Below are 10572 nucleotides of genomic sequence, written 5' to 3' on the forward strand. Positions count from 1 at the left end.
CATCTCTTTCACTATTGGTTGGTCTTAACAATTTGTTTAAACGAGTGACGTCAGGTGGCATTTCGACTAATGGCGTTGCATTTCGCTGACTAGCTTTTCGCGGGCAAATTTTTGTACTTTTTATTTATTATTTTAAGCAATTATACTGGGTCAAGCAAATCTTGTCAGTAGCAAGAGGCGGCAAATTGGAAAAATCGCGGGTTAGCAACACTTCGAATAATTCCAAAATCGCGTGTCAACTGTGTTTTATCTGTGGAATATGGATCGTGAATGACAGCCATCATCTTGTATGTTTACCTTCTGAATCGATGCTATTTCAAGAGAAATTTCTGTTGTCACCATTAAATACAAATACCTATATCAAAGATATATGTAACTCCGTATAAGATAAATAAAGTCTAAGAAAAAAACGTGCATCGGAAATCAAGATAAAGTCATTCTCGAATAGATGGCGCCATACCTTTGGCCTATTCTCGGCTAGATGGCGTTGACGACACCGTCTGATATTTAACAATTTTAACACATATCAGTGAAAGAACATGGGTCAGTATGGAACAATAAAAATTTAAAATAACTTATCCGTAAACATATTTTGATTAATTTATACATTTTCAATTTTACTTTAAGTTTTAATCGTGTGTCGATAGATGGCAGTAAATGTACCGTGACTACAAAATTTACTTTGGCAATAGTCCTCTATACTATCTATTCTCTTTGCCTATATTAAATAAGATTGTGCATGAACTGAAGCCTACGATTCAAGGTGCAATCATGCTTGATCGTAAATATTTGTAAAATTTGAGGTTATGATATGATAATTACATGTTTTGGTTCGATGTACATTAGCTGCTTTTCTTAGCGCAATACTGCTCTTTGAGTGTTGCCCTACTTCACTTTGCTGTACATTGCTACTGACAGACTATAAATGATAATTAAATAACGGAAATGCATTTGTAACATGATATAACGGCAGCAAATATCCGAATAAAAAATATTTCGATCAAATACGAGTATAAGCTTCATGCATGAGGCTAAGTTAGTAAATGATTTCATAACGCATACAACGAAGTTAAATATATGAGACTGCTTTTATACATTCCAACTGGTATAATTGATATTACTCTAGTAGTTTTTTTAAATTTTTGATTGTATTTACTTCATGGAATATACCTAATACTTAATGATATTCTCACCTTCAGCCTTCAGTAATTGACAATTATAATAGTTTAATTAATTACATATATGCAATCGCCTCTAGACGCATGCAGTTGAGGTCTATTACAAGCTCTTATTTTGGCAAAATACAAAGGAATAAATATTAAAACGCAGCTGTTTTAGTTTGAAAGCTGAAGTATTCTTCAGCCATATATGGCGCTATACGAAAGAAATAAATTAAAATCACATTGCGTAATTAAATGGGTAGTAAAATTTGTGATTTCAAAATATTTCACGACTGTTGCTCTTAAAGGCTTCTACAGACGTTGCAACATAATCCATATATAGCGTGTGACAGAGACAGCACGCGCACGCGTGCGTTAGAAAGGGATATCACGCCTTGTGGGCGTCTTCCTAAGAGAACCAATCGAGATTGACCCCCGGCTCGCTTCTTAACAGATTAAGCCGCGGGTCAACTTATAGTGGGCGCCTGCGCCACCAGGTTGTTGTATCGCACAGACGCTGAGGCCGCTATGCGTGAGTTCAGTTCGGTAGCCGGTTTCTTATGGCATAAACGCGTGCGCGGTAATTGCTGGCTAAATAGGAGCAACGAATTCAATCGGTCGGTCAAATGCAGTAACGTATAACGTATTGCATATCGCATGCGATTATTGGTGACGTTTGGAGAGGCCATAAGGAATACTTATTATTTAGGTACCTGCTTTGTATTTAGTAAAAGTATATGTAAACGTTACGACTATGATTACCTTGATCTGTTCTTATTGTTTATTAGTTTATATTGTATTTCTCATTTACACTATATTTTAATTAGTACCTAAGCAGTTATTCTCCACTGTACATATTGTAGGTTAAGTTATGTAAGACTAGATTGAAGTTAATCATCGTGTTCCGCTCTTTACTAATATGAGCTATGTAGCTATCTGTATTTATAATTATCATCTTTTGTAAACTTTGCCCAGGTACAAAACTAGAGGCCGTCTAAGCTAACTTTGCACCAATTCGAACAGAACAAAGTGAGGGAGTGTCATTATAGAAAATTTTCATGGAAACTTGATATTAATGACAATTGCCACGTCATTGCAAATGGCATCCAGAGTTAGAATGGTCTGGCTCTATCCTATACGTCACGCAGAGTTAGCATGGTCGGGCTCTATCCTATACGTCACGTAGAGTTAGCATGGTCCGGCTCTATCCTATATGTCACGCAGAGTTAGGATGGTCCGGCTCTATCCTATACGTCACGCAGAGTTAGGATGGTTCGGCTCTATCCTATACGTCACGCAGAGTTAGCATGGTCCGGCTCTATCCTATATGTCACGCAGAGTTAGGATGGTCCAGCTCTATCCTATACGTCACGCAGAGTTAAGATGGTTCGGCTCTATCCTATACGTCACGCAGAGTTAGCATGGTCTGGCTCTATCCTATACGTCACGCAGAGTTAGCATGGTCCGGCTCAATCCTATACGGCTACCAAGTATATGCGGGCGTGGCGGGTATATGTCGTATTCGGCTTAGGTACGTTTACTTCTTGTATTTTACTCTGGTGATAAAATCAACGTCGGCTTTTTCGAATTTAATAATAAAATAAAGTTTAGGTACATTGCATTGATGAACAACGCAACGTTTCTATATAGAAAACTCTCATTTTCACCTCAGTTTAAAAGGTATTATAATATTTTTTTATTTGTATTACGACAAAGATGGGCAAAGTTACAATATTTACCGTTTTGTAAAATTACGTTAGCTATTTTTTTCTTCTTATTTTATGGTGATTTGATTGTCCTGTGACACTTCCACGTGTGGTACAAAGTAATATTAATTAAATCGACTCGTGAGTAGTACAAGTCACACTCTTATTTGAATTTGTATGAAAAAACAATTTGTATGAAAATGTGCCATGAACGGGCAGACATGACGTAAGACGATCTGATGGTGTGTAATAATTTATTACTGTGTACGAATAGATGTATTTGTAAATAATTTCACTGGTAACAGTTGGCGATTGATGTATAATTATTATTTGAATTACAACATAAAAACAATAGGTACTTCGAGGGATTTTTTAATAGGAAATTCATACTGCTATAAATCGAGTCATAGGTAATAGTAATTACTATACAAGTGCGAAAAGTAGGAACTCGGTCGTGTTTCATTTATCGCCTATTCGCACGTGTATCGTACTACGCTTTGCAGGACATACATATAGTATGGGGGTATAATATTTTCGATATAGGCACGGACAGTGCTAATTACCGCACTAGCGCGGTAATGATGTCATAAAAATAACAAAGCGTCAAAATACTTTTGTTGCCGACTGCACCAGCCTGTGTTATACTTACTTATGTTTACGGCTGTATAAACTTAATTATATCAGAGTATTTTAGAATTAAATATTTTGTGATAAACAATATTTGTTTTTTTTTACTCTTATCTATATTCTATATTAACACATACACTGCCCCCAACAAACATGTGCATCCACCGTCATTCAAGTGTTGTTCCTAGGCCACACCCCCTTGCAGTCAATGCGCTAATATTGCTTTGGTTCCATTGCACATAAATATCATACCTGATTCCATTATCTTTATATAGTTGGTCAAACCAAATTTGTCAGTAAATAAGAACAAAAAAGCTATACTCATCCTTTTCTTTTGGGGGTTTAGTGTAGTAAATAAAGGTAGTGGACCCCGCAGTAATTCCTTAGCCAGAAAAAACTTTACAGTATGATAAAGTATCAATAAATAAAAAGTATTGTATAAATTTCCAAAGAATAATAATAATAGAATTAAAGTAAATACCTAAAGTCTTAAATCGTTAATATCTTTTTACGGAATAATGCTCCGTTCAAACTTTCTTCACCGGACATATTCATGTAACGTATTGCAACAATATATGAAATATCAAAAAAATATCCCAGCAGAAATACCAGTATTAATAAAATAAAATTTTTTGGCGTGTCTTGCACCGGAAAATTGCTCAGTCTAATTTTTTCACTGGAATGCCATTTTATTGCCGTTTTATACCTACAAAATGAAAATCTAAAAATTTTCCACTCTCAGTTTTTAATAGTTCTATAATACATACATTTCGATACGCATTTTTTTTGGATTTTTTTACCCACTGCGCCAAATTATATTCTAAGATCATATAAGAAGAAAAAATGACAGAGCAATTTTCCGATGAAAATGAGCGTCAAAAAAAGGAAGTATCATAAAAAAATATTCTCATGTTTGACAAAACTTTTAGATTTTTTTCTAGTATCACATACTGATACAAATAACTTATTTTGTAAAATAATTTTGGACTGAGGAATTACTCGGTTCAATATATAATCAGATTTGTGTTTTTACCTGACTTAGGAGTGTTTTTTTTTGGATATTTATAATGTTAGTCTCGGCTCATACTATACAATAACCAAGCTAAATTTCATCGACTGAGAAATTAACAACTTGCTTCATTTACTACACTAGTTAGTACTAGTGAAAGACAAAGACAGTGTGATTCTCTCTGTCTATGTTTGAAATGCCACAGTGTGCTTTGACAAACTATAATACGGCCTTGTGGACCGCGAATTGCCGTACTACAAGTTCTCACCTGCGCTAGTTCTCGAAAATGGTCGTGCCACACTCTATTGGGATCGATCTATCATCACTGACAGGACTATTGTAGCCAATAAGCCTGACATCGTGATAATAGATCGATCGCAGCGCCGGGCCCTGCTCGTCGACACGTCACCATCCCCCATGATGAGAATCTCGTGAAGGCCGAGAAGGACAAGTCCAGCAAGTACCTAGACTTAGCTCACGAGATAACCGCCAACTGGGATGTTGATTCGACGATCGTTGTTCCTATAGTCGTGTCGGCGAACGGTCTCATAGCGAAGAGTCTCGACCAACACCTAGAGAGACTCTCGCTGGGTGGTTGGATCAAGGGTCAGATGCAGAAGGCGGTAATTTTGGACACGGCGCGTATAGTACGTCGGTTCCTCACTCTGCGGCCCTGACCACCGGCAGTTCGGGTCCTGCCCCGCTGCCGGCGGCACCCTAGGTTAGGTTTTTATAATGTGTTTATATATTTTTTGTAATGTTTCCTAAGTGTTTTTATATTGTACTTTTATACTCACATTACTCACATTGTAAAACCCTAACCTAAGACCCAAATTAAATAAAGAAGAAAACACAATATTTTTAACTAATTATACTTATAATAAAAAAAATTACATGCTCAAAAAGTAGCTAATATTCGGGAATGAAGGTAAAGTAAATGATGATTTAGATTTAGATTTATTTATTTCATAATATGAAATTACAATATAAATTATTCTACACTAATCTATACGAATTTATATTATGATCGTCAAGTAGGAAAATAACAATTGATTATAATTATACAAAATGTCCAAAAATCGATTGCAAGATTTGAAGCACATATGTATTTGTATATACAAAGAAGATACGGGGTCAAGCTAAATAAAACCGTTTAAAAATATTAATTAACCTCAGACGTCGCCGACGCATATAACCCTCTGCATCAAAAATCTGGGTGGCTCCACTTCTTAAATAAATTTTAGGAACACAAAGATTAATTCAACCAAAGGAAATCTCTTATTCAGTAAACGCCGTAGTTGACCTTTTTATGGCCTGAGTACACTCGACTATTATGATTACAAACAAACAAAACAAACAAAATTTACTTTATTCATGTAGGCCTAGCAACAAGCTCTTATGAATCGTAATTAATCTTAATCTAATTATCAGAGCAATTTATTGATGTTAGTATTATTCCATAATAAAATTGGATTATTATACATATCAAATTTAACACTAAAAATTTCACAAAAGGATCGTCAAACATTAAAAAGATTGTATAAAAAATACTAGTCTAGAATTTCTAGAATAAAATCTAAATGTCAAAAAAAAAGCATAAGTAACAAAAGAAGTAGATAGTATTACATCGGAATATCCATTTCCTCATCAATAATCAAATATACCTAATAAATAAATAATCATTTCGAATAACAATTAATCCCACGTTGTAATATCATTCATGTAGTCTTGTGTGGTATAATAAGCTTTAGAAATAAGTTTACGCTTTACATAATTCTTAAATCTATTAATAGATAATTCAGTAATATGGTTTGGAAGTTTATTATAAAATCTTACACAATTACCCATGAATGATTTTTTAATTTTATGGAGCCGAGTGAAGGGCACTGCGAGCTTATGTTTATTTATAGTATTAATATTATGAATTTCACAATTTTTCCTTAAATTTACAATATTTTTATGTACATACAGAATATTCTCATAAATGTATTGACAGTGCACTGTCATTATGTCAATTTCCTTAAATTTATCTCTAAGTGAGTCTCTATGGTTCATTTTGTATATTGCTCGAATAGCCCTCTTCTGCAGAACAAAAATGGTATTTATCTCTGAAGCACCGCCCCACAGTAAAATACCATATGCCATAATGCTATGGAAGTAACTAAAATATACTAATCGAGCTGTTTTCACATCAGTTAACTGACGGATTTTGCTCACTGCAAAAGCTGCAGAGCTCAGTCTATTCGAAAGAGTAGCAATATGGGGACCCCACTGGAGTTTAGAATCTAAAGTTATACCAAGAAAAACTGTACTATCAACTAATTCCAATTCCTCATCCTTCACAATGACACTTGTTTGTACATGCCTTACGTTACTACTAGTGACAAACTTAATACATTTAGTCTTTTTGTCATTTAACAGTAAATTATTAACATTGAACCAATTTACTACTTTTGAAATAGCATTGTTCACATCATTGTAAGCTTGTTGCTGTCGTTTGACTTTGAAAATAAGTGAGGTGTCGTCTGCAAACAATACTATATCATGGTGGGTCTTAACAAGGAATGGCAAGTCATTTATGTAGATAAGGAACAGGAAAGGCCCCAATATTGACCCCTGTGGTACACCCATAGAGACCAGTGACCCAGGTGATCGCTGTCCATTCACATCGACCCTTTGTATTCTACCATTTAAGTAGGACTTAAGTAAATTCAGTGCCGATCCTCTAACTCCATAATAATGAAGTTTCCTGATTAATGTTTCATGACAAACACAGTCGAAGGCCTTAGATAAATCACAGAAGACACCTAAAGCATCTCGTGACTCCTCCCAGGCATCGAAAATATGCTTAATTAGCTCAACACCAGCATCGGTTGTTGAGCGACCCCGTGTAAAACCAAACTGCTTATTATGCATCAAATTATTAACGTTAAAATGTCGTACTAATTGAGAAAGAACTAATTTTTCAAAAATCTTGCTAAATGTTGGTAGCACAGATATCGGTCTAAAGTTAGTGGGGTCAGAGCTGCTACCAGATTTAAATAAAGGAATTACTTTACTATGTTTCATTAGATCAGGAAACTCGCCGCAATCAACACTGTTGTTAAATATAACTACCAAGTCAGGCGCTACAATTTCTACTAAGGATTTGACAGCATGGACAGAGACTCCCCAGAGGTCATTAGTTTTTTTGACATTAATTGATTTAAACGCCTTTATTACATCTGAGGTACAAACATGTTCAAAATGAAGGTCCCCACAACACTCTGGAGCGTTATGTTTTAATAATGTAACAGCAGATGAGGGTGATGAATTTAAATCCTTAGTTGTGGATACTGGTACCTCGGTGAAAAATTTTTCAAATTCTGTAGCTACTTCTAAATTGGAATCTATAATTTTGTTATCAATGTTTAGTTTAAGTTCTTTAATTGTATGTTTCGAGCGACCAGTCTCCACATTTATAACTTTCCAGGTTGCTTTAACAATGTCGGAACTACTTTTTATTTTCTGACTTAGATAATTTCGCTTAGCTATATGACAATCTACTTTAAACTTCTTCGAATACTCCTTCACATGTTCTTTAAATTCATCACTCTGATTAAACCGCCGTTCCTCATATAAGGCATACAGTTCACGTCTTCTTTGATGTAAGTCCGCAGTAGCCCACTCACTAAAAACTGATGCACCACTAACTACGACCGATTTTGAGGTGAATATCGCATTATAATGATCCATAAAAGTGTGAAAGAATGAATTATACATACTATTAGGACTCATATCGGAAGACAAAAAGGGTAGCGCCTGAACTAAACTTAGCTTCATTCTTTCTACGCGGTCCGAGGTTACTGGTACAAAAGTTATTTGTTTTCTCATGGTATTTTTCCTTAATGCCTCAAATACCATTAATTGACCTAAGTGGTCTGATTCTAAATTGCTGATAACTTTTTTAGCAATAGGAAAAATATCTGTGAAAATATTATCTATACAGGTTGCACTAGTAGCAGTCACTCTAGTGGGCTCCATAAACATGTGGTTGAGATTACAAGATTTAAAAAGATTCAATAATCTACAAGACATTGTTGAATTTTCCATAATATTTACATTAAAGTCGCCGCATAATAAGCAATTTCTTACTAGAAGATGATATTTTAAGTAGGGCAGATTCCATTATGTTTTCAAATAATTTAAAATTACTTAATGGCGGCCTATACACACAGACAACAATAAATTGCTCTAATTCTACTGCACTTAGTTCTATAGTCCGTTCAACAGACATGGATACAATGTCCTTAATTAGTATGATTACCTACCATATAATGTAGGTATAAAGTATAATGATGCCAAAATTATTAGCCCCTCCCGCTCAAACCCCCGTACACCGCACCGCACGCGCTGTTAAGTGGGTTATGTTAGATTTGAACTGCGATCCTCACAGAACCGAACAAAAATGGGTTAGGTTAGGTTAGAACTGCGAGCCTTACAGAAAAGAAATGCTACTAGAAAAGTGGGTTTGGTTAGGTTCGAAATGCAATCCTCACAGAACCGAACTGCTATCAGAGAAGTGGGTTCGTTAGGCTAAAACTGCGACCCTTACGGAAACGAAATGCTACCTACCTACTAGAAAACCTAAACTAAATAAACCATTATGATTAGTATGATTACCTAATATAAAATGTAGGTATAAAGTATAATGATGCCAAACTTACTAGCCCCTCCCGATCAAACCCCCGTACACCGCACCGCATGCGCCGTTAAGTGGGTTAGGTTAGGTTTCAACTGCAATCCTCACAGTAAGCGAACTGCTATCAAAGAATTGGGTTCGTTAGGCTAAAACTGCGACCCTTATACAGAAACGAAATGCTACGTACTAGAAAAGTGGGTGGTTTTACCTCCTTTCCTACATAGTGCACCATCTATGTACAATAATCTTTCACCGGCCCCCATAGAAATCGGTTTTTTTTCTTAAAAAAATTTTTTTACTCCTTTATCTCACACTTTACGAGTAAGTAGGTGCAACAAAGTCAATCGCTCTATATAATTTTTGGCAAACCACAAGTTCTCAGTTCGGGGCGAACTACTAGTATATAAATATACGAAATCAAGCCAAATAAAAGTATGTAATTAGTCTACGAACCTTGCGGTTAAGATTTTTTGCCCAGCTGCTGGAAACGAGTGCACCACCACTCTGAATGAGGCCCAAGACGTCTGGTTGCAGTCCTGCCCAGGCAGCCCGCTTCCAGTTTCACTTAAATCACAAAAACAATGGGACGAGCTGCAGATCAACCTAAAAGAACTCAGTGCTTCAGGCAGTGGCGGAACCGGAAGCGGGTTACTGGCTTCACACATTACCATCAACCAATATTGGCACCCTGCTCGACAAGACGACCCTCACTCTTGCCACCTGCTTACGACTGGGCACCAAAACTAACGAGCCCCACCGCTGCCGCTGTGGCACCATGGTAGACGAACTGGGTCACCACGGCTTGTCTTGCCAGAGGAGCGCCGGCCGTATCTCCCGCCACGTATCCTTGAATGAAGTCATCCGTAGGGCGCTTGCCTCCGTCAGCGTGCCGGCCATACTTGAGCCGAACGGTATCGCACGCGGCGACGGCAAGCGGCCCGACGGGATGTCACTCATTCCGTGGAAGCTGGGAAGGACGCTTGTGTGGGACGCCACTGCGTTGACACGCTCGCGCCGTCCCACTTACAGGCGACCTCCATCAAGGCGGGGGCTGCGGCCACAACAGCGGAACTAAACAAGCGGCGCAAATGTGCTGTCCTCGGCGAGGGCTACATATTTGCGCCGTTCGGAGTCGAAACTCTGGGTCCGTGGGGGCCCAGTGCGAAATCTTTATATAACGAAATTTCTGAGCGTCTTATAGATGCGTCTGGTGACCAGAGGGCTGGCAGCTACTTCGGCCAGAGACTAAGTCTGGCCATCCAGCGAGGTAACGCTGCCAGTCTTCTGGGCACCGTAACACATGACAGCGACCTGGGGAGCATTTTTTATTTATAAGTTTATACCTACATAAGATTATTTTAAATTTTATATTGCATGTAGCTTAGTTTT

This window comes from Cydia splendana, chromosome Z, assembly GCF_910591565.1.
Source record: "Cydia splendana chromosome Z, ilCydSple1.2, whole genome shotgun sequence".
Taxonomy (NCBI): Eukaryota; Metazoa; Arthropoda; class Insecta; order Lepidoptera; family Tortricidae; genus Cydia; species Cydia splendana.